The 26877-nt window shown below is 41.8% G+C and overlaps 1 pseudogene; it reads right to left on the bottom strand.

Annotated features, from left to right (window-relative positions):
• Nucleotides 1–4502: 4502 nt before the first annotated feature.
• Nucleotides 4503–26877, bottom strand: part of LOC139367332 (protein-glutamine gamma-glutamyltransferase 2-like) — a 33452-nt pseudogene continuing 11077 nt past the window's right edge.

Consider the following 26877-nt stretch of genomic DNA (forward strand, 5'->3'; position numbering starts at 1 on the left):
TTCACTATTACAATATAGAGGATACCATCTATTGAAAATACCTATAATAGCCTGAATACCTTATATATTTCAAATAATTACTCCATACATTTTCTCTGACTTCCAAAAGTACTAGTTCAATTTTGAATGCCCTGCAGGACAGACAAATGTGCCAATTCACACACTTATCAAGAGAACATACCTGGTCATCCCTACTGCCTCTGATCTGGCGGACTCACTAAACGCAAATGCTTTGTTTGTGAATTATGTCTGAGTGTTGGAGTGTGCCCCTGGCTATTGCTTAATATAAGGAATGTGAAATTATTTATACTTTTACTTTTTATTTTGATACTTACATTTACTTTTGATACTTAAGTATATTTAAAACCAAATACTTTTAGACTTTTACTCAAGTAGTATTTTACTGGGTGACTTTCCCCTTTACTTGAGTCATTTTCTATTAAGGTATCTTTAGTTTTTATCAAGTATGATATTTGGGACTTTTTACACCACTGATTTGATCTTACATTAAGTCTCTCATGACAGCCTTAATGGAGTCAAATATAGCTGATTTGGTTGTGTATGCAAAAAATATATATACTGAACAAAAAAATAAATGCAACATGCAACAATTTCAAGGATTTTATTGTGTTACAGTTCATATAAAGAAATCAGTCAATTGAAATAAATTCATTAGGCCCTAATCTATGTATTTCACATGACTGGGAATACAGATATGCATCTTTTAGTCACATATACCTTAAATAAAAGGTAGGGGCGTGGATCAGTATCTGGTGTGACCACCATTTGCCTCGTGCAGCGCGACACATCTCCTTCACATAGAGTTGACCAGGCTGTGGATTGTGGCCTGTGGAATGTTGTCCCACTCCTCTTCAATGGCTGTGCGAAGTTTCTGGTTGGGAACTGGAACATGCTGTTGTACTCGTAGATCCAGAGAATTCCAAACATGCTCAATCAATGACATGTCTGGTGAGAATGCAGGCCGTAGAAGAACTTGGACATTTTCAGTCTCAGGAATTGTGTACATGCCTAGTTAAATAAATAAAAGGTTACATATTTTGGTGGCGAACTAATGGCATGACAATGGGCCTCAGGATCTTGCCACAATATCTCTATGCATCAGCGGAGGCTGCTGAGAGGAGGGACGGTTCATAGTAATGGCTGGAACAAAGTGAATAGAATGGCATCAAACCACGTGTTTGATGTATTTGATACCATTCCACTGATTCCGCTCCAGTCATTACCACGAGCCCATTTTCCCCAATTAATGTGCCACCAGCCTCCTGTTCTGTGCATTCAAATTGCCATAGATAAAATGCAATTGTGTTCGTTGTCTGTAGCTTATGCCTGCCCATACCATAATCCCACTGTCACCAATCTGTTTACAACCTTGATATCAGCAAACCTCTCATACACACAATGCCATACACGTGGTCTGCGGTTCTCAGGCTGGTTGAAGGTACTGCCAAATTCTCTAAAACGACTTTGGTAAAGAAATTAACATTAAACTCTCTGGCATCAGTTCTGGTGGACATTCCTGCAGTCAGTATGCCAATTGCACTCTCCCTCAAAACTTGAGACATCTGTGGCATTGTGTTGTATGACAAAACTGCACATTTTAGGGTGGCCTTCTATTGTTCTCATTACAAGGTGCACCTGTGTGATGATAATGTTGTTTAATCAGCTTCTTGATATGCCATATCTGTCAGGTGGATGGATTATCTTGGCAAAGGAGAAATGCTCACTAACAGGGATGAAAACAAATTTGTGCACAAAATTTTGAGAGAAATAAGCTTTTTGTGCGTATGGAACATTTCTGGGATATTTTATTTCAGCTCATGAAACATGGAACCAACACTTCACGTTTATATTTTTGTTCAGTGTATATAAAATATGTTTTTACTGTTACATACACTGGATAGGTGCAGTGGAATGTGTTGTTTTACAGGGTCAGGCAGAGTAGCACAGCGCCTCTGGAGCAAATTAGGGTTAAGTGCCTTGTTCAAGGGCACATAGACAGATTTGTCAGCTTCACGACTCGGGTATTCAAACCAGCGACCTTTCTGTTCCTGACCCAATGCTCTAACTACTTAACTACCTGCCACCCTATTAATCTAACAGTAAAATGATTGTGTTGAGACTGAAAGCACTCCCTTATATAGTAAGGAAGCTAATTCAACAGATGTGAGAGGTCAGGGGTGAACACAGTGCTAACAGCTGCAGGGCCCAGGGAGCAGGTTTGAGGTGGATGGCAGGCTTGGATACATGGGAATCACACGGGAGCAGAGCTGAGAAAGTCAGGTGTGAGACCTTGATAAAAGCCAGAATTACATTTTAATTAAAAGTAACACTAATGGAGGCAGATAACACAAAAAGTCTAAAATACATGTTCACTTAAAAGTTCAGATTTTCATCACCGGCATTATATATTAAACAACATGAGTCTTTGGTGAATCTAAACAAAGTCAGCAAGGTGCCCTCTTTGTTGATGTGAGCCTTGAGGTGACCTCCCCTCCTCTGAGAGCACGATCCAGGCAGCTTGAAATCAAATGTTGACAAAGAATTGCAGACCCTATCAGAATGCTGAAGTGAGGGCCATGGTGACCAGACCACTGTGGTTTACTGCCTGCCGTCATGGGGCTTTGAAGAGTGCATGACCTTCATGTAAATTAGCCCACATCTCATTAGCTCTCCACAGGCGTATGGAGGGAGGAAGAGCAGGTGTAGGTGGACATATTAGGACATACAGTCAAAAGTTTGGACACAACTACTCATTTAATGATTTTTCTTTATTTTTTACTATTTCCTACATTGTAGAATAATAGTGAAGACATCACAACTATGAAATAACACATATGGAATCAAAATATATTTTATCTTTTAGATTCTTCAAAGTAGTCACCCTCTGCTTTGATGACAGCTTTGCACACTCTTGGCATTCTCTCAACCAGCGTCACCTGGAACGCTTTTCTTGAAGGAGTTCCCACATATGCTGAGCACTTGTTGACTGCTTTTCCTTCACTCTGCGGTCCAACTCATCCCAAACCATCTCAATTGGGTTGAGGTCGGGTGATTGTGGAGACCAGGTCATCTGATGCAGCACTCCATCACTCTCCTTATTGGTCAAATAACGCTTACACAGCCTGGATGTGTGTTGGGTCATTGTGCTGTTGAAAAACAAATGATAGTCCCACTAAGCCCAAACCAGATGGGATGGCGTATTGCTGCAGAATGCTGTGGTAGCCATGCTGGTTAAGTGTGCCTTGAATTCGAAATAAATAAAATCAAATCCAATTTTATTGGTCACATACACATGGTTAGCAGATGTTATTGCGAGTGTAGTGAAATGCTTATTCTTCTAGATCTGACAGTGCAGCAGTATCTTACAGGTAATATCTAACAATTCCACAATAAAACCTAATATCTAACAAATTCCACAACAAAACCTAATACACACAATCTAGTAAAGGAATGGGATAAGAATATATAAACATAAAATATATGGATGTGCAGTGACAGAGCGGCTAAGATGCAATAGATAGTGTAGTATACAGTATATACATGAGATAAGTAACGCAAGAGATGTAAACATTCTTAAACTGGCATTATTTTAGTGACTAGTGTTCCATTTATTAAAGTGTCCAATGATTTCAAGTCTGTAGGTAGGCAGCTGCCTCTCTGTGCTAGTGATGGCTGTTTAACTATCTGATGCCCTTGACATAGTAACTGTTTAACAATCAGTCTGTCACAGCTTTGACGCACCTGTACTGACCTCGCCTTCTGGACGGAAGCAGGGTGAACAGGCAGTGGCTCGGGTGGTTAAAGTCCTTGATGGTCTTTTTTGCCTTCCTGTGACATTGGGTGTTGTAGGTGTCCTAGAGGGCAGGTAGTTTGCCCCTGGTGATGTGTTGTGCAGACAGCACCACCCTCTGGAGAGCCTTGCGGTTTTGGGCGGTGCAGTTGCCGTACCAGGCGATGATACAGCCCGACAGGATGCTCTCGATTGTGCACCTATAAAGTCAGTAAGGGTTTTCGGTGACAAGCCACATTTTTTCAGCCTCCTTAGGTTGAAGAGGCACTGTTGCGCCTTCTTTACCACACGGTCTGTGTGAGTTGACCATTTCAGTTTGTCGGTGATATGTACACAGAGGAACTTAAAACTTTCCACCTTCTCCACTGCTGTCCCGTCGATGTGGATAGGGGCGTGCTCCCTTTGCTGTTTCCTGAAGTCCACCATCATTTCTTTTGTTTTGCTGACATTGAGTGAGAGGTTATTTTCCTGACACCACACTCCGAGGGCCCTCACCTCCTCCCTGTAGGCCGACTCGTCATGGTTGGTAATAAAGCCTACCTCTCATGTGTCGTCTGCAAACTTTATGATTTGTAGGCGTGCATGGCCACGCAGTCGTGGGTGAACAGGGAGTACAGGAGGGGGCTGAGAACGCACCCTTGTGGGGTCCCAGTGTTGAGGAGCAGCGGGGTGGAGATGTTGTTTCCTACCCTCACCACCTGGGGCGGCCCATCAGGAAGTCCAGGACCCACTTGCACTGGGCGGGGTCAAGACCCAGGGACTCAAGCTTAATGATGAGTTTGGAGGGTACTATGGTGTTGAATGCTGTAGTCAATGAACAGCATTCTTACATAGGTATTCCTCTTGTCCAGATGGGATAGGGCAGTGTGCAGTGTGATGGCGATTGCATCGTGTGGGGACCTATTGGGGCGGTAAGCAAATTGAAGTGGATCTAGGGTGACAGGTAGGGTGGAGGTGATATGATCCTTGACTAGTCTCTCAAAGCACTTCATGATGACATAAGTGAGTGCTACGTGGCGATAGTAATTTAGTTCAGTTACCTTGGCTTTCTTGGGAACAGGAACAATGGTGGCAATCTTGAAGCACATGGGGACAGCAGACTGGGATAAGAATTGATTGAATATGTCTGTAAACACAGCCGCCAGCTGGTCTGCACATGCTCTGAAGACGCGGCTAGGGATGCCGTCTGGGCTGGCAGCCTTGCAAGGGTTATTATTATTCGACCATGCTGGTCATTTATGAACATTTGAACATCTTGGCCATGTTCTGTTATAATCTCCACCCGGCACAGCCAGAAGAGGACTGGCCACCCCACATAGCCTGGTTCCTCTCTAGGTTTCTTCCTAGGTTTTGGCCTTTCTAGGGAGTTTTTCCTAGCCACCGTGCTTCTACACCTGCATTGCTTGCTGTTTGGGGTTTTAGGCTGGGTTTCTGTACAGCACTTTGAGATATCAGCTGATGTACGAAGGGCTATATAAATAAATTTGATTTGATTTGATTTGATGTCGATGTCCACGACGGGCCTGTTTTTCTTTTTGTAATCCGGGATTGTCTGCAGACTCTGCCACATACATCTCGTGTTTGAGCCGTTGAATTGTGACTCCACTTTGTCTCTATACTGACACTTTGCTTGTTTGATTGCTTTACGGAGGGAATAACTACACTGTTTGTATTTGGCCATATTCCCAGTTGCCTTGCCATGATTAAATGTGGTGGTATGTGCTTTCAGTTTTGCGCGAATGCTGTAATCAATCCACGGTTTCTGGTTAGGGAAGGTTTTAATAGTCACAGTGGGTACAACATCTCCTATACACTTCCTTAAAAACTCGCTCACAGAGTCAGCGTATACGTCAATGTTGTTCTCTGAGGCTCCCCGGAACATATCCCAGTCCATGTGATCGAAGTAATCTTGAAGCGTGGAATCCGATTGGTCAGACCAGCGTTGGATAGACCTAAGCACGGCGCTTCCTGTTTTAGTTTTTACCTATAGTAGGGGAGCATCAAGATGGAGTCATGGTCAGATTTGCCAAAAGGAGAGCGGGGTAGGGCCTTGTATGCATCGCGGAAGTGAGCGTAGCAATGGTCGAGCATGTTGCTCGCTCGTGTACTGCAATCGATATGCTGATAGAAATTAGGTAGCCTTGTTCTCAAATTAGCTTTGTTAAATCCCCAGCTACAATAAATGCAGCCTCGGGATATATGGTTTCCAGTTTGCATAAAGTCCAGTGAAGTCGGCTTTGTTAACTAGACATAGGATCCACTTTGGGAAAGTTGTATTCCTGGTCGTATGCTGGTTGTGCTAATAAATTGACGTCTCTCTGATATCCAATAGTTCTTCCCGGCTGTATGTAATAACACTTAAGCTTTTCTGGGCTAACAATGTAAGAACTACAGTGAGGGAAAAAAGTATTTGATCCCCTGCTGATTTTGTACGTTTGCCCACTGACAAAGAAATTATCAGTCTATAATTTTAATGGTAGGTTTATTTGAACGCATGTCAAAAATGTTATAAATTGATTTGCATTTTAATGAGGGAAATAAGTATCTGACCCCCTCTCAATCAGAAAGATTTCTGGCTCCTAGGTGTCTTTTATACAGGTAACGAGATGAGATTAGGAGCACACTCTTAAAGCACATTACGGTCCTGGAGTGGCCTAGCCAGTCTCCAGACCTTAATCCCATAGAAAATCTGTGGAGGGAGCTGAAGGTTCGAGTTGCTAAACGTCAGCCTCGAAACCTTATTGACTTGGAGAAGATCTGCAAAGATCTGCAAAGAGGAGTGGGACAAAATCCCTCCTGAGATGTGTGCAAACCTGGTGGCCAACTACAAGAAATGTCTGACTTTTGTGATTGCCAACAAAGGTTTTGCCACCAAGTACTAAGTCATGTTTTGCAGAGGGGTCAAATACTTATTTCCCTCATTAAAATGCAAATCAATTTATAACATTTTTGACGTGTTTTTCTGGATTTTTTTGTTGTTATTCTGTCTTTCACTGTTCAAATAAACCTACCATTAAAATTATAAACTAATAATTTATTTGTCAGTGGGCAAACGTACAAAATCAGCAGGGGATCAAATACTTTTTTCCCTCACTGTAAGACATAAAAAAAATCAAAATACTGCAGTTTCCTAAGGACTAGAAGCGAAGCTTCCATCTCTGTCGGAGCTATCTTCCTTCTGACAGTGTCACCAGTAAAGCACCACCACACCATCACACCTCCTCCTCCATGCTTCACAGCGGGAACAACACATGCAGAGATCATTCGTTCACCTACTCTGCATCTTTTCTTCTTATTGGTGTCCTTAAGTAGTGGTGTCTTTGCAGAAATTCAACCATGAAGGCCTGATTCACGCAGTCTCCTCTGAACAGTTGATGTAGAGATGTGTCTGTTACTTGAAGTCTGTGAAGCATTTATTTGGGCTGCAATTTCTGAGGCTGGTAACTCTAAATCAGGGTCTTCCTTTCCTGTGGCAGTCCTCATGGGAGCCAGTTCCATCATAGCGCTTGATGCACTTGAAGAAACTTTCAAAGTTCATGATATTTTCCGCATTGACTGATCTTCATGTTAAAGTAATGATGGACTGCTGTATCTCTTTGCTTATTTGAGCTGTTCTTGCCATAATATGGACTTGGTCATTTACCAAATAGGGCTATCTTCTGTATACCAACCCTTACCATGTCACAACACAACTTATTGGCTCAAACGCATTAACTTTTAGGCACACCTGTTAAAACTTATTGGTGACAGGGGGCAGTATTTTCACGTCCGGATGAAATGCATGCCCAAATTCAACTGCCTGCTACTCATCCCCAGAAGATAAGATATGCATATTATTAGTAGATTTGGATAGGAAACACTCTGAAGTTTCTAAAACTGTTTGAATATTGTCTGTGAGTATAACAGAACTTATTTAGCAGGCGAAACCTGCTAAAACATACCATTCAGATTTTTTTTGAGGTCACTCTCTATTCAATGGGTTTTCATTGGGAATGGAGATTTCTAAGGGACCTTCTTGCAGTTCCTACCGCTTCCACTGGATGTCAGTCTTTAGAAATTGGTTGAGGTTTTTCCTTTGAGAAATGAAGAAGTAGCCCTGTTCAGAACAAGGGTCACTTGTAGTGTACTGTTTGTTAGAGGCGCGTGGCCAGAAAGCATGCTACAGTTTGTTTTCCTCCTGTATTGAACACAGATCATCCCGTTTTCAATTGTATCGATTATTTACGTAAAAAAATACCTAAAGTTGTATTACAAAAGTAGTTTGAAATGTTTTGGCAAAGTTTACATGTAACTTTTGAGATATTTTGTAGTCGCGTTGTGCAAGTTGGAACTGGTTTTTTTCTGGATCAAACATGCGACAAATAAATTGACATTTTGGATATATATCGACGGAATTAATCGAACAAAAGGACCATTTGTGATGTTTATGGGACATATTGGAGTGCCAACAAAAGAAGCTCGTCAAAGGTAAGGCATGAATTATATTTTTATTTCTGCGTTTTGTCCTCAGATAATAGCATCGTTTGCTTTCATCGAAAAGCCTTTTTAAAATCTGATATGTCGGCTGGATTCACAACAAGAGTAGCTTTAATTTGGTATCTTACATGTGTGATTTCATGAAAGTTTGATTTTCTAGTAATTTATTTGAATTTGGCACTCTGCAATTTCACTGGCTTTTGGCCAGGTGGGATGCTAGAGTCCCACATATCCCAGAGAGGTTAATTGAAATGCATTCCAGGTGACTACCTCTTGAAGCTGGTTGAGAGAATGCCAAGAATGTGCATAGCTGTCGTCAAGGCAAAGGGTGGCTACTTTGAAGAATCTCAAGGACACTTCTTTGGATATTGTAGAATGTAGAAAATAGTAAAAATAAAGAAAAACCCTTAGTAGGTGTGTCAAAACTTTTGACTAGTACTGTACATGCTTGTCACAAACGTCGTCAGGGAAAGGACCGGACCAAGGTGCAGCGTGGTGAGTGTACATTATCCTTTATTAAGAACGTCTCCAACAACACAAGAAACACCAAAACCGACCGTGACGCTGACTAGGGCTATACAGGCCACTAACACAGACAACTACCCACAACTAAGGTGGCAAAACAGGCTGCCTAAGTATGATTCCCAATCAGAGACAATGAGAGACAGCTGTCCCTGATTGAGAACCATACCCTGCCAAAACATAGAAACAGAAAACATATAAATAAAGAAACTAGAATGCCCACCCTAGTCACACCCTGGCCTAACCAAAATAGAGAATAATAGCCTCTCTATGGCCAGGGCATGACAGTCTGGACTGGAGGCCGTCGCTGGAGGCTCCGGACTGGAGGCCGTCGCTGCAGGCTCCGGACTGGAGGCCGTCGCTGCAGGCTCCGGACTGGAGACCGTCGCTGCAGGCTCCGGACTAGGGATCGTCGCTGGAGGCTCCAGACTAGGGATCGTCGCTGGAGGCTCCAGACTAGGGATCGTCGCTGGAGGCTCAGTGCCATGGATCCTAAATGCAGGCTTCGTGCCATGGATCCTAAATGCAGGCTTCGTGCCATGGATCATCACCGAGGCTTTGTGCCATGGATCATCACTGGAGGCTTTGTGCCATGGATCATTACCAGCTTACCAGGCTGGGGAGACATACTGGAGGCTTGGTTCTTGGAGCAGGCACAGGACTCACCAGGCTGGGGAGACATACTGGAGGCTTGGTTCTTGGAGCAGGCACAAGACTCACCAGGCTGGGGAGACATACTGGAGGCTTGGTTCTTGTAGTCGATAGCGGATACACTGGGCCGTGGAGGCGCACTGGAGGTATCGAGCGTAGAGCCTGCACAACCCATCCTGGCTGGATGGTTACCTTCGCCCGGCAAATGCGGGGCGCTGGCACAGGACGCACTGGGCTGTGCAGACGCACCGGAGACACAGTGGGCAGAGCCGGCGCAGGATGTCCTGGGCCGAAGAGACGCACTGGCGGCCAGATGCGCTGAGCCGGCATCATCCGTCCAGGCTGGATGCCCACTCTAGCCTGGCCAATGCGGGGAGCTGGAATGTAGCGCACCGGGCTGTGAACGCGCACTGGAGACACTGTGCGCTCCACCACATAACACAGTGCCTGACCAGTACCACGCTCCCTACGGTAAACATGAGGAGTTGGCTCAGGTCTCCAACCTGACTCAGCCAATCTACTCGTGTGCCTCCCTCCCCCCCAATTTTTTTTTGGAGTGGCCTCCCGGTCTTTCATGCCAGCCGTAACCCTGTGTAATCCTGGGCCCTTCTTCTCGCTGCCTCCGCCTTCCTCGCTGCTTCCACCTGCTCCCACGGCAGGCGATCCTTTCCCCGCCAGGATCTCCTCCCACGTCCAGGATCCTTTCCCATTCAGGATGTCCTCCCATGTCCAGTCCTTCTTACCACGCTGCTTGGTCCGTTTGTGGTGAGTAGTTCTGTCACAAACGTTGTCAGGGAAATTACCGGACTAAGGTGCAGCGTGGTGAGTGTACATTATCCTTTATTAAGAATGTCGCCAACAAAACAAGAAACACCAAAAACGACCGTGAAGCTGACTAGGGCTATACAGGCCACTAACACAGACAACTACCCACAACTAAGGTGGCAAAACAGGCTGCCTAAATATGATTCCCAATCAGAGACAATGAGAGACAGCTGTCCCTGATTGAGAACCATACCCGGCCAAAACATAGAAACAGAAAACATAGAAATAAAGAAACTATAATGCCCACCCTAGTCCCACCTTGGCCAAAATAGAGAATAATAGCCTCTCTATGGCCAGGGTGTGACAATGCTATAATAATAATATGTGCAATTTAGCGGACACTTTTATCCAAAGCGACTTACAGTGATGCGTGCATACATTTTACATATGGGTGGTCCCGGGAATCAAACCCATTACCCTGGCGTTAAAAGCACCATGCTCTATCAACTGAGTTACAAAGGACCATTACATCAGATGAAACCTACATGCTATGAGTCTGATGTAGCACGTATGTCCTAATATGTATACCACAAGTGCAAATGCTATGAACAGAGGGAGGGACTCCAGAGAGGGTCCAATGTGAGATGACATCCCCTTCTATGACTACATGAGCCATCTCAAACAGACAGACAGGGAGAGAAGGAGCGCAGGTGTGATCTTGGCCATCTACTCTTCTGTGTACTTAGTCCTCCATATGCTGATTTCCTCTTCCTTCCCACAAGCCTGCGTTCACATCAATAAAACACAAGCACATAGCAAATATATGAATTATATTCAAATCAAATCCAATTGTATTTGTTACATGTACCGAATATAATAGGTGTAGACTTTACCGTTAAATGCGTACTGACGAGCCATTTCCCAGCAATGCAGAGTTAAAAAGTAATACAAATTAGCACCAAATGTAAAAGGAAATAGTAACACAATAAAATAACAATAACGAGACTATATACAAGGAGTACCGGTACCGTGTCAATGTGCTGGGTGTACGAGATAAGTTATTGAGGTAATATATACATGTATGTAGTGGTAAAAGTAACTACGCGATCGGATAGATAATTAACAGGGTAGCGGCATATGTGAAGAGAGTGAAGGAATGTGAAACAGTGTGTGTGTGTGTGTGTGTGTGTGTGTGTGTGTGTGTGTGTGTGCGCGCGCGCGTGCGTGCGTGCGTGCGTGCGTGCGAGTGTGCAGGTAGAGTCAGTGCAAATAGATGCAATAATAAATAATAAATAAATGCAATAATCAGGGTGGCCATTTGATTAACTGTTCTTCGGGGCAGGTCATTTAGACAGGTTACCTTGGCGTTCTTGGGCACAGGGACTGGTGGTCTGCTTGAAAATGTACTGCAGGTATTACAGACTGGGTCAGGGAGAGGTTGAACATGTCAGTGAAGACACTTGCCAGCTGGTCAGCGCATGCTCTGAGTACGTGTCCTGGTAATCCCTCTATTACAAGGGTTGTTGCTGTTCAGACTACAGCGTCTCTGACTCTTCATTCAGGTATGACTATGTTATGTCCTCTATGGGTCGGGAATTGGAATATTAAATTGTATCTGTATTATAAATGCTGCTTGCATTTTCAGCCTTAGACATTTTAAAATACCAGAATTTGTTTACCAACTGAAATGACTGAGCAATTGCCTTGCAATACTGATGAAGTAAGGAGATTGGAAATTGGAAGGTTAATGAGATTTTCACAAAGTGTCCGTCTAGCGGTTTGAGCCAAGATTAAATTGACATACTATGATTAAAATTAATTGACCTGTGAAATGACTGTGTCCCTCAACAGTCAGAGATTGATGAATATGGGGGGGGGGGGGGGGGGGGGGTAGAGATGGTGCGAGGATAAAGCAGAGACATGGCAGTTGGCTGAAAAGCTTTGAACTCCTCAACAATCACCTAATGGGAGTGAGAAAGCCAGTGCACCAAGGGCACAGGAGGGACATAGATGCTCCCATGCATCATGGAACAACCCAAGACATTACAGTTACCAACTGTAAATCGGTATGGAGGTCTCTGACATGGCATGGCTAGGATGTGGTTGAATCCCAGTGGTTGAAGCTAGCAAAAAGTAAAGAATCCTAAAATCGGACCTCTTCAAAGGAACTTGACACATCAAGTACAAGTATCCAGGCTGCATCACATTCGGACGTGTTTGGGAGTCCCATGGAGCGGTGCACTATTTGCCCAGCGTCATCCGAGTTTGGCCGGGGTAGGCCGTCATTGTAAATAAGAATTTGTTCTTCACTGACTTGCCTAGTTAAATAAAGGTTCAATCTTTTTTTTAAAGTTCCACAATGGGACAAGGGACTGCAGAGGACATAGGAAGAAATCCAACAATTTCTCAAAAAAAGTCCTGGAAAAAGTCCCACTGTAAAACAGTCAGAAAATGGTTGTGATAGACAAACAACACAGGCAGAACGGTCAGAGCTGGGGACAGACTAGCATTGTCATAAAGGACAACAACAAAATAATACTTTTTAAACATTACAAGGAAAATGACAGCAGGGATATAGGCCAGTAAGTGGGACATTATTTTCCTCTCTCTCTCTCTCTCTCTCTCTCTCTCTCTCTCTCTCTCTCTCTCTCTCTCTCTCTCTCTCTCTTATTAATTTATTCAACCAGATGTGCCAAAGCAACATTTACCCTGTGGACAACAAGTTGTAGCGACAAGCTACAGGATATTATTCACATCCAGACAATTATTATTTGTACGGCGCAACCTTTGCCACTACGACTTGTTATTATGCATATCACTTTTTTTCCCAGTTGGTGGTGACAAAGCATAAAGTGAAACGTAGCATGAAAATATAATTAATATGCAAATCAGTCATGAAAATGACTGCTGTAAACATGCAGTATCGTCTCTGTCACATACCATCCTTTGGTTTGGTTGAAATTCAAATCCTCAGTTGGGATACTTATGTGACTGTGCGCCTCAGACAAATCTTCAAAGGGAATACTATTCATATCAACAGGCTAAAAAAAAAACTACCGAGTTACATTTTTTATAAATGAGTGAAAACGATGAAAATGAAAATCATGCATAATATCCCACCAGGCACAAAAAAGTTGAGCCAACATTGTTTCAATGTTATTCCTCCATTTCTGAATGCATCATATTGGGTCAAGGTTTTCATTTAATTAAACAAGTTATCAACACAAAGTACAGTGTTCTAACATCAATTTCACTATAGGTTTAATGCATGAAACTCCAAAATGGTTTTACATAAAACAGAAACCAGAGCAAGGGTAGATGAGGATCAGTTGTTGGCCATGTACTGTGTACTGTATTTACACATAACAGGAACCTTGCTGTGGTCACTGGTCTCTTCATTTCAGTGGGGCTCTAGCTCCATGCAGCACTCCAATGCAACAAGGCAAAAGGCTGGGTTGTTGTTGCTATAGTAACATCTGCACAGACCAAAAGTCAGACAGAAACAATTTCCCATCCAGTTTTTATGTGAGTAAAGTCAAAATCATGACAGCTGAAATGAATGTTTCAGTGCAATTTTAAATTCGGACATCATTTGTTTGTTCGACATGGTGGTATTGGTGGAAATGCCTTTGTGCGTATATATTGATATAATAACCACTAAGTAAACTTGGATTCACGGATGATATGGTGTGCGGTCCTCCCACTACAACTCGGGAAAGCATGCAGTTTATTAAGCTACAGATAAAATAAGTTATGATGAACTTCACAGGGTGGTGAAAGTGCACGGTGAGGAAAAATTGCCCACAATTTAATGCAAATGCAATGCAAACACTTATCATCAAAACAGTATCATGCTTTTAAAACATTGTTTTACCTTATTGTGATTGATCCATTTGAAGAAAGGTTGAAACTGAGTGGAAAACATGGTCGTTGCGGATGTTTTGTCAAAGCCAAACACAATGAGTGTGGGCAATTACACTGGGCCCTGTGTTCTAAGGTGATGATTCATTCAAAGCATTTAAGACGTTGCATGTAGAACACACAAACGCATATTGCAGCTTATACAGACGTATAGGCCTATATATGAGCCCAAAGCCCGAAAACAACTGAATTAAAATAATGATTGTGCAGTTATACAATACATAGCCTAATAGCCTGCTGCATATTACATAAATCATTTATCATTGAAGGATTCAGGGAATGTCTTACTGACACCATCATATATGGAGTGAAGAAATGATTTTCTACTTCAGTGCTTTTCGATTTGAGAAATGTGCGCTGCTTTAAAAATGATATCAGATAAATCATTCAGTATTGGTTGAAGTCTGGAGAGCTATATCATATCAAATCAAGTCAAATTGTATTAGTCACATGCCACGAATACAACAGCCCCTAACCAACAATGCAGTTAAAAAAAAAATATGGATAAGAATAAGAAATAAAAGTAACAAGTGGTTAAAGAGCAGCAGTAAAATAACAATAGTGAGACTATATACAGGGGGGTTAGTTGAGGTAATATGTACATGTAGGTAGGAGTTATATGCCTACCTATGTCAGTAAAATTTAAACAGGGATTAAATGTGCTCATTTAGCTTTGTCTTACTTTATAGGCCTGTCTATTGTTTTTATGATGTTGCTATTAACCTCGGTTAAAAATGTCATTCAAAATCATTTTCAGTTTGTATAGTTTTGCAGCACTACAATGTACTTAATTCAGGCAGCATACCGTTTTAAATGTACACTGAACAACAATATAAATGCAACATGCAACCATTTCAAAGATCTAAATGAGTTACAGTTCATATGAGGAAATCAGCTAAACAAAATACATTCATTAGGCCCTAATCAATGGATTTCAGAAGACTGGGAATACAGATATGCTGGTCACAGATACCTTTAAAAAAGGGCCTTACAATGGGCGTCAAGATCTCATCAAGGTATTTCTGTGCATTCAAATTTCCATTGATTAAAATGAAAATGTGTTCATTGTCCGTAGCTTAGCCGTAGCCCATACCATAACCCCACTGCCACCATGAGACACTCAGTTCACAACGTTGACATCAGCAAACTGCTTGCCGACCAAAGCCATACACGTGGTCTGCGGTTGGGAAGCTGGTTGGAAGTACTGCCAAATTCTCTTAAAACAATGTTAGAAGGTGGCTTATGGTACAGAAATTATCTGGTAACAGCTCTGGTGGACATTCCTACTGCACACCCCCTCAAAACTTGAGTCATCTGTGGCATTGTGTTGTGTGACAAACCGGCACATTTTAGACAGGCTTTTTATTGTCCCCAGCACAAGGTGCACCTTTGTAATGATAGTGTTTAATCATCTTCTTGATATGCCACACCTGTCCGATGGATTATCTTATTAACAGGCATGTAAACAAATGTGTGCACAACATTTGAGAGAAATTAGCTTTTTGTGCATATGGAACATTTCTGGGATCTTTTATTTCAGCTCATGAAACATGGGACCACCACTATACATGTTACGTTTATATTTTTGTTCAGTGTGGTATCAACAAACAAAAAACTATTAACTGTACATCAGTAGATCGTAATCCCTTCCCAAGGAAGTACATTACATTACCAAAAGTATGTGGACACCTGCTCGTCGAACATCTCATTCCAAAATCACAGGCATTAGTATGGAGTTGTCCCCCCTTTCGCTGCTATAACAGCCTCCAATCTTCTGGGAAGGCTCTCCACTAGATATTGGAACATTGCTGCGGTACCTTGATTCCATTCAGCCACAAGAGCATTAGTGAGGTCGAACATTGATGTTGGGCGATGAAGCCTGGCTCGCAGTCGGCATTCCAATTCATCCCAAAGGTGTTCGATGGGGTTGAGGTCAGGGCTCTGCGCAGGCCAGTCAAGTTGTTCCACATCGATCTCAACAAACCATTTCTGTATGGACCTCGCTTTGTGCATAGAGGCATTGTCACTTTGTTGCCACAAAGTTGGAAGCACAATTGTCTAGAATGTCTTGTATGCTGTAGCGTTAAGATTTTCCTTCAGTGGAACTAAGGGGCCTTGCCTGAACCATGAAAAACAGCCTCAGACCATTATTATTCCTCCACCAAACTTTACAGTTGGCACTATGCATTGGGGCAGGTAGCGTTCTCCTGGCATCCGCCAAACCCAGATTCGTCCGTCGGACTGCCAGTTGGCGAAGCATGATTCATCACTCTAGAGAACGTGTTTCCATTGCTACAGTCCAATGGCCGCGAGCTTTACACCACTCCAGCCAACGCTTGGCATTGTGCATGGTGATCTTAGGCTTGCATGCAGCTGATTGGCCATGTAAACCGATTTATGAACACTTCTTGTGCTGACGTTGCTTCCAGAGTAGTGATGGGTTGTTCGCGAATGAGTCAGCTCTAAGAGCCGGCTCTTGTAGGTGAACGTTGGGTGACCAGGTGACCATTAAATTAAGTCACTTGTACATGGAAGATGAGGTTGCTATGGTCACTAAATTGAATTACACTTTAAGCACCCATTTGCTTTGTCCTTTCACTTTCTCCTTGCTGGTATTGTCATCGGCACAATACAAATTCCACCTCAAGACACCAGCAGTGAAGAAATCATATTGCCCTCTGCAGGAAAGCCTTATTGGATGAGCATACAGTATGAACAGAGATACCAAGGTACGGTAGTCATGCAATCGTGGACGACTGGAAGCATTCAGGAGTAGTTCAGCAGACATTTTTTGAGAAGATGATTCGCAACACAACATGACACATTTATCCCTGGTGGAATTGGCATTAGTGACGCACCTGAATATGTGAAATTGTTAGTGTCCTGTCTTCACAATGCCAGAATGATAATAGGGGAACCTTGTGTCAGACAAAACCCTCCAAAGAACACCAGCCCTCACTGTAAGATTCGTAGTCAGTGCTATTCACAGAAAATTATAATCAACAACCATAATGGCAGGGCATGAGCTGAAAATGGGTTTAGTGGATTGGACCAGCAGCATGAAGTCCCATATAAAACATACCCCCCCTTGCAGAGCTATCTGTTGGGTAGCCTAACCCCTCTGAGTGTGTACATAGTGGCAGCTTTGCAGGAGGAGAGGGGAATGATGGGAACACAGGGCCCAGTGTAATTACCCACACTCGACTATTGGACATGTGTTACACTGATAAGCCCTCTGTTCATTTATCTCTCTTAAAAATCAGTTGGCCTTCAGAAAGTTGGCTTAAGGGCTTGGCATGGACAAGATGCCTGGATTGGCATCACACTGAGCACAAACTGGTCTTTCATTCCATGGATCCCCTCTTATTCTTTCTTCCTCTCTTTCTGTTTCCATTCAGCATTTCCATAGTTAATATGACTGCTGATTTCAAGGTCATCTGCAGCAACCGCTAGACTTATCCTATTGCCCAGGGAAATACTGTATATTTCTAGCTCACTGCAGCTAGGCCAACATACAAGTACGTATATGTGTTGTCATTATGTATTCAGGTCATGTCACTTGTCTGACAGAGAAACACGAGTTGAAAGAACAGAGAGAGTCAAGCTAAATGAAAGAGCTTCGTAATGGATGTTTCTGGGCCTTCTAAGCTCTGTAGCTAAATTTCAAATGCATACTAATCTCTGCCATTATTAATTCCATGTGAAATGTTGATGAACACAAAACAATTCTCAAAAGTACCTCATCTTGAGAATCAATGCAGAAAGGGATAGAGGGATAGAGATGGCCAGCCTCCCAACAAGGCAGTCAAAGTCCATTCTCCTTAGAGCTATGGCAAACAATTACTTTGGTTCCAATTACTCTTGACACGTTCCCTAAATGTGATAAATTGCAGTAGTGGGTGGAAATAACATTCTAAACTTCATTAGATACATTTTGTTTTGTTCCCCCCAAACTTTAAAACATAATGAATTGATTTGAAGTTCTCTCTGCTCTTAATTACTGTACTTTTTGGATGCTTTTAAATTAAAGATGTGGTTGAGGATGAATTGATTTATTTCCTGTAAGATTCTAAGCAGAATGAGCCAACCCACACCGCTCTCTCTCTCTCTCTCTCTCTCTAACTCTTTCTATCTTTCTCTCTCTCACACACGCGCATGCAAGGATGCACGCAAGAACACACACAGACACACCCTTGTGTTTTCTCTTTCAATACATGCATACAACATAATGATACTAACACCTGAAAAACAGTGTAACAATTTCAGGCAGATTACAATAGAAAGGGGTTTCTTTCAGAGCTGCAGCGCACTGCGTGTTGAGTGTGACGTACTGAGTCAAGTGATTCTGACAGGAGCGAAGCACACGGCAAAAGCATGAAAAGTGAAAGTGTTGATGCCTCATTGTTCATGCACAGTGGAAAACACTGCTCCTGCTCATTCACATGCATGAGCTTATCTGCCTTTGTTGAGACAGCAGCCCACAAGGATTCTCCTGAAATCAATTTACCAAGCCTGGGCCAAGGCGCTGATCAACAATTTAGAGACTATCGATTTAAGGGCTGCAGGGACTGGTTAACTGGTATATTAGGAGTCTTCGTGCTAGGCCGGTTCAATACTCCATATAGAGAAGGTATAGATTATGAACATCTCCAGATGCCGAGCAAGACAAGAAAAGGGGCATCACATATCTCCTGGGGGTATTTTAATCAAGGTTTGTTAGTGAATGCTGATTGCTATTGCACAACAAAAATGCCTCTATGAACAATTGTGTGATGATTTTCGACCTTCTGCTTATCAAACCAGTATGATGGAAATATCCCTTTTCCAACCGAGAGCTACTTCATTCCCTGCATGGCTTTGACTCTTTGCTTTGACTCTCTTGCTCTCCCTCTGGCTGTGTGAGGGAGGGTTGCCATGCAACAGCCTTATAAAACAGAGATCATCCAGTAACGCTACCTGGCATTAATCAGCATACTCACTGAGCCATGAATCATCATCAGCCATGCATTACAGAGCCTTGAGACTGCCCTGCTTTACACTTACCTGAGAGACTATTAGACCTAAGCCCATTGGCTATGCATGCAGGCCCTTTGCTTAGCTGCACACTCTCAGGGAAAAGTGTGAATCAAAAACAACACATTTATTCTGAATTGAATAGTCAATGTGCTTGGAGGTCATGTGGAGCACAATACTATATAGATGTAGGATCTACATTTGAGCCAGTTTGCTACAGCAGGAATATAATCCTGCAGCAACAGGAATTCATATAGATTATAATTAATGGACATTTTTTGTAGGGATTGATACGTTTTTTGTAAGGAAAATAAAGTCTGTCATTTCTAAGTGGAAATTACAAACTTCAGAAGCCTTTTTAAACCTTAAATACACTACAGGTTTACATTTCCTGCATTTCAGGAAAGTTCTCCTGCAAGAAGGTGATCAAATGAAGATCCTACATTGGTAGCAGCCACGCTTATCTCTTTACCCTGATCGGCTAATTCACCAACCTGACCACTTTTCCCTGTCTCTCCCCTGCCTCCTCTTTGTGTAATATTGATAATTCGTGGCCCCTTAGTTCTTAAGTAAGGGTTTGTGGAGGCACAGGTGACTGTAAACCTTATCTGAATCCCACAGCTGTGTCCCCATCGCTGGCTGGATCATCTGTCGACAGAAATTTAGTTGGGGGTATTTAAAATTAGATTTAACATCTATCATTTCCCTGGGCTGAATGGGTTTGTGTCAGCGCATGGCAGGGGCAATCCTTCACCGGGCGTCCGTCTGTCCCGGCTCAATAGCCCATCAGTCAAGCCTGCGAGAGCAGCAAGGTGACAGAAAGGACCAGCTGTGAGAGGAGGGGCACGGGAGATAAAATATCACCACGGGACAAACCACAAACAATTTGAGAAATAAAACACAAAAGATGCCTCTGGACAAGTGAAGCAAATGTCAACGATATCAAAAGATTCCCTTTAGAACTCTCAGGAGAATCCACAGAAAGGGTCCTGACAGGTGTCTGTGGTCAATGGTTAGGTTGAAGATGGCAGGACAAGTTATGATTCCATGTGGAAGCTTCGAAAATAAACAGATTCGTGGAACCAACGCAGTTGCTAACTAGTATAGCTGGTCCCAGATCCATATCTGGGCCCAGAGCCATATCTGGTCCCAGAGCCATATCGGGACTTGTTGTGGCATGGAGTTATGAGAATTAGAATTAGAATCCTCTTGGCTTAACCTTTGTCATCTTCAACCTAGGTCAATGAGAAACGGGAAGGGAGATAAAGGATGTTATATGTCTGTTCTACAAGGCCTCAGCCCTCAGCCAAGAGATACATCACGGTAAAGGTAAAGCTTGTCTGAACCCTAATCCCAAGTGATAATTCTTCTCATCATGCCACCTCTCCTGGTACAGTTAAAAGGTAGATCCCCCGCTTCCTATTCTTAAAGTCATCAGAATCGCAATCTATTTTGAACAGGATGGTTTTGTAAACCAGTGAGTTAACCATGCGGCTGTGTATGATCACAGATAGAGTATAATAAATATTAAAAGTCATGACTTTTCCCTGAAAGATACATTTCTTGATACTATGGGGAAACAGGTAGAATTCAACATTTTAAATTCAACTAAATCTGAACTACCGGTAAGATCTAGTCACTTCCTGTAAATCCTTCTAGCAGGTTCCACATGTTATGACCACTTTGTCTTTGCTCCCCTCTCTCTCTCTCTGCTGTACTCACAGAGGTGATAGATAAGAGAAGACTAGTGAGTATTTGAACAGTTGAAGCTACTGCAGTATATAGAGGTCTGACAGTATGTCAAAGCGGAGAAATGGATTATACAGAACTTGTAACTTAAATTAAATTTGTGAATCTAGCAGCAGATCTCCTCAGAATATCATTATGAAAAAGTTTGCAGTGGTCTTTTGGTCCATCAGAAAGACATTTTTTTATGTCAATAGATGATTACTGTATATTATGTGCTATTTTTAACAATTATGTATTTCAATGACATCAGAAAATGTATTAATTTGTGCATGTAACTAGTTTGTTTGATGTTGGCCTATACTGTGTTTGTTAAATTGAATCTATCATAATCTGTCAACAAACACTATGTAACCAACATTAAGTTCCCTCTGCAGTGGATAGTGAGGACATCTCTCCAGTTTACACAATATGATCTACAGTTATTTCACTCTCGTTGTTGCATATTCTTGATTTACAATCTGTGTGTGTGTGTTTGTGTATGTGTGTGTGTGTGTGTGTGTGTGTTTGCATGTATGTGTGAGTGCCAGCCTGTCTCTGGCTGTACATGCATCTCTTACAGCATCTGTAAGCTAGGTTTTTCCAATCCGTTGCTATGGAACATACATAAGATCAGCCTATTTTAACCTCAAGCAGCTTATTGGCTTTGTCTTGAGAGATGTGGCAGACCTGACAGGTTGTTGACATGGAGCTCAACATGCAGAATGATTCCATGCCTCAGTTCTACTGAAGCCATGGGCTTTGTTCCAATCACCTTTGAGACTATAATGATTTTCTTGAGCATACATTCTGCAGGGGTTGGCACTTCAAAATGCCTTTTACACTGCTAATGACTTCATACACATGTGGTCCTGGACTTAAACATTGCCAATAGATGTGATTAATGCATGATCGTTTAATGGCTAATTGCAGCTAATAAGTAGTCATTAGATCTTAGTTATAAGGCCATCTATCGTCAGAGAGTGTGAACATTAATCACCATGGTCAATAGATTAACTAGAAACTTCAATATCTATAAAACATTTCACGAAGGTACAATCACCTTCGGAACAGCTTGAGTTATTGAACTCAAGTAATTATGATCCCTTTGAAATTTCACCATGGCTATGGAGTCAAATGTTTATCTTTTCCCTCCATATTTTGACCTCATCTATGTAACTTGTCCAGAAAATGATAGCATGAAGTCCCCTTTGTGATAACCTATTGTGAGAACAGTTAGGACAGGAAAACATGGATACATCTGTACCTGGATGTGTCACTCTCCACACAGGGCAACAAGGTCACTGTTAGCTAACCGCTCCCTCATTACTATGGTAAAACTTACATGAAAGGCAGACGGAGGACTGACAAACTCACGCTAAATGTAGTCTATATTTTGATTTGACACAAACATGCGCAGACGAACACACACACCAGCACTATCCATCTTCACATGTTCGTGACAGGCAGTTTACCTTTGGATCCATGTCAACAGCGTACAAGCAGAGTTGGCAAACGATGACCTTATGTTCTACAACAGAGACAGGGATGATTGATGACCTCAGCATGTGAGCAATACCTGCAGCATGCTCGGTAAAATCCAACAAGCCATCCATCTACAGCTACATTATTCCAAAAGCCTCCCACTAAGTTGCCAGACATGCTTTGCACTTTAATATTTTACTCCGGTATTTTGCGTGGTTCTTTATTATTTGGTGAATGAACCAAGTCGTACATTTCATTTGGTTGTAACATTTCAGTGGACAGTATGTTGATTGAAACGGTTAAACCTCTATAGTGATATTACACAACCTGAAACACTTGGATGATCATGCTGATTTGAGCCGATTTGCCCCCATTTCATGGCTTTCAGCAACAGTTACTACTACTCTCAGCTGATGTTTGAAAGCCAGAGGCCCACACAGATAAACCTGTTTTCACTGTGATATTCTCCCTGCAGTTTGAGCTTGTGCTGCATAGGGAATGGGCAGGAAATGATGATGATATTTTATGTCCATTGATTTCAGAAGAGAGATTTATATAAAGTATAATGTCTATTGATAAGAATGGATTGTTAGCCAGGGTTATGGGCTGGGCTGCTCCCACTCTCACTCCAGTAAAAACAAACTATTACTCTAGAGGGCCTAAATCAATGTCTCATTCATTCTCCTTTAGGTATTATTCTGCTGCACACAAATAAGAAAGTAAATACAAAGGTGGCAGAAAGCGCTCCATACTTTGACTTTTGTTTTAGTCTGTCAACTTAGAAATGAAGGACATTCTAAAAAAAAACAAGAACATCCAAAGCAAAAGCAACTTTACGGATGTACATCTACAACTATTTCACACAACAACAAAATAACGTTTGAATATTGTATACAAGTCTACTTGTGACAATCCACCAAATTGCTGGGGTGATGAAAAACAGCCGTGAAGTAAGTGTAAACAGAAGCATTGTGGTCCAAAGACGTTTAATCAACAGCAGCTACTGACTACGAGGGGTCTTAAAAGGGACGTATTGTGAGAGACAGACAAATATGTGTGTTGGTGTTACTTGGGCTGTTGCAATGAACTAGGACGTGATTTGGATTGGGCATTTACACTATAAGACTATATACATTAGTATGCAAACAAAAGAAGATAATGTAATATACTTGCATAGTTAAATAAAGGTTCAATAAAACATATACAATGAAAATATCTAATGTGAATACTCCCATGGGCAAAACCCATGGTGTCTGTTGGATGATTAGTAGGAATCGACAACAGACAGCAAAAACAACCAGGGAAAATCTGGAGTAGAATGGGCAATGCCAACAGTGATTTCCAGCTCAAAGAGGAATTGATACAGAATAATTCAACTATCCTCCAGGCGGCTAGCTGGAATGAAGAGAATCTCCACTCTCTCTGTGAATTGGTTATTAAGACCAAACAGCATGGAGGCATCAACAGGCTGGACAACACAGAGGAATATTAATGGAACATCAAACTTCCAATATCATATCTGACACAGTAGACAGAGCAAATATCTGTTATTCCCCTTCTAAAGCAGAGGAAAACAACTCTCAGAGAGAGAGAGGACAAACAAAAACATATAAGTCACCAAAGTGAAGTAAATGAATCCAAACAAAGTATATAATTGTTCTAATTTACATAACCTCTGAAATGAACTTTTTATTCTCTCTTCTTTGTGTCATTCTCTCTGCTAGTAACTCCTGGCAGAACATTCAACGGTACATTTCCTCTTCTGGCTGCTATCAGGGCATTCAGCGTGAAATTAAAGGGAATGAATTCGGAGTCCAAAATAAATGTGCTTCTCTGATGAGGTTGGAGTTCGTCCAAGCCACTGAGATAAAATGCTTTTACACTTATTTCCCCATCTCCTGCTTATTATTGTTCAAGATTCATGACTCATTCTCTGCGGAAAGGGAACTCTGTGCCAAAAGGAGTTTACTGGAGGAAATCAGACTCATATTTTATTTCCAGTTTTTACACATTTCCATTTTTTTTTATAGCAGTATAGCTCAGTCCCTAATTATCCAAGTAATCTTTGTCCATTGAAAATGCAGATCTACAGTAGTAACACACATCCAGTAAATTGTTTCTTTCGGTATATCCTATGACGTTGTATAATGATAAAGACTATCCATTCCTGCCGTTTCAGTGTAGCTCACCTCAACAGAAGAAATCACATCTGTTTGCTAACTCTGTCATCATCTACAGTAAACTACAACACATTTGGTGACATGTACAGTATGTTCTGACAATGATATAGATTTCCCTCTAGAAGAGGCAGATAGTCTTGCCAATTCTCAGTGCAGTCAAAAACGAGATTTTACTGTGTTTTATATATATTTCCACACTATGAGGTTGGAATAACACTGTGAAATTGTGAAAATGATCATGCCCTTTTAGTGTAAAAGCTGTTTAAAAAGACTACCTGAAATGTTGGGCTATTTTTGTGGGAGGGAGTTTTGGCCTTCCATGGTGACATCACCATGCAGTAAATTAGTTAATAGGCCAATAAGAAAGAGAATTCCAAACTTCTCTGCCAATAACAGCTCAAATTCAGTTTAACCACTCCACAGTCCTAGCAAAATTCTTGCTTGATAAATTGCTCTTTGCTAAGAAGCTATTTTTTTTAAATATATTTTTTAACCATTTTAATAAAACAATAGCAATTCGATACTAAATTGTTATCCAAAAATGATTTGTTATTGAGATTTTTAAAAAAGGGCTGCATCGAACCTTTAAATACTAATTCAACTTTCCAGACGAGCTGTCGCTGCGCAAATGGATGTCATAACCCCAGGGGTACAGGACTGATATACTGTAAACACTCATCAGGCATTGTTTGGCTCACCTGTCTAGTCTCTTTGTGATTCATAATCTATATATATTAAAAGAGCTGGGGAATTAATTACACCGCATGGCATGCTGCTCCATTTGTACAGGTGCTGCTTATCCTAAAGCTCCCTGATATTCTACTTGTGTAAAACGTATTACACTGTACTTATTTCTGTAGGAAACAGTGTGAAGTATTATTAGAATATTAATGAAATGTAGGGAACTTCATGTAGAAAGGCTTGATCAATGCTCAATAGCCTACATGACCCAAGATTATCGATTGTCAATTTTCAAGAAATTGATTTCTTACACTGATTTCAACTCCTGAAAAGATCATGCTTGTATTTGAACGGATGATTACATGAACACTTGGCTACCCATATTAGTTTGGATATAAATTGTTCATTTCTGGATGCACTTATTTATGCCTTGTGTATGTATCCTGTTTTGTCTTCATCATACAAAATGGTCTCAACTCACAGCCCACTTACTGTAATTAATAGGGGTTGATCAATGGTCGGTCGGCCAAGTTTTGTGTTAGCTCTAGTTCTGCCAATCCTGCCATATTCATCATCCCCTGGTCTAATTGACTGATTAAACCCTAACAAGCATGCTGACTCACAAATGGCTAACTTGCATGACACAGATGGGAAAGATTCAAGCTTTCTATTTCTCCACTCCTCCTTACAGTTCTAACAAGGCGGTAGCAGGTATGCTGGCTGCAATATTGGATTGGATCGCGTGACATACTGCATGTCTTCCCACGTGCTGCTATTCTACGGCATGGAGCATGATAGTGTGGAATGACATGACCCTCTAACATGTCCTGCTGTGGCTCTACAGAGAAGTAATAGCTTTAACATGTTGTGATTCAGGGCAGGACTAGGTGGGCTAGACAGAGGTCAATAACAGTTTGTGGCAAGTATTGATTTCGCCGTAAACATGGTGACATTTAATTTCAGGGGTATCATATTTTTCTGATACAGGCACTAAAACTCCAGATGCAATTCATGTCAATGCAGGTGACCATCCCAATCCTTTCCTCTTACAAAGAAACACAGAGACCTGGGCATGAATAGCAAATTCATCAATTAATTGTTCCTTTGGTATTTTCAGGAAACCAGCGAGAACGATTGCATTTGTCGCCTGGCCCTCCATCCTGCCACTGATGTACAGAATGGCGGTAATAAAATACCCATTTCCACAGAGGTCCCCCCAGACCAGCCACCACAGCTCTTCAGGTGTAGTTATGGGGTCCACAAAAACCCTGCAGTAGCATTACAATCCAACTTCACCAGATACCAGAGATTCAAGAAGAGAATGTGGTTAGTCAACAACAGTAGCCTTTAAAACAGAAATAGTGTAACCTGCCGCTTAGAGGCGTTGGAGAGTGGAACGACAACTATAGGATAGTTAAGGGCAGACAGAGGTAGCACACAGGAGCTATGTATAACATGTCTGTATTCTCTTGAAGCAACCCCCGTCTCCATCAGTTCACATGACAGACAGGAATTTATAGACACAGGTCAGGCATTACTGATGAACATCTGATTGTCATTGTTACAATAGCATACTGAAGAAATACAGAAACAAGGTCCAAGAGAGGTAAGCTAAGAACTCACTGCAGGAACAATAGCCCACCTCTG

The sequence above is a fragment of the Oncorhynchus clarkii genome, chromosome 16 (genome assembly GCF_045791955.1).
Source record: "Oncorhynchus clarkii lewisi isolate Uvic-CL-2024 chromosome 16, UVic_Ocla_1.0, whole genome shotgun sequence".
Taxonomy (NCBI): domain Eukaryota; kingdom Metazoa; phylum Chordata; class Actinopteri; order Salmoniformes; family Salmonidae; genus Oncorhynchus; species Oncorhynchus clarkii.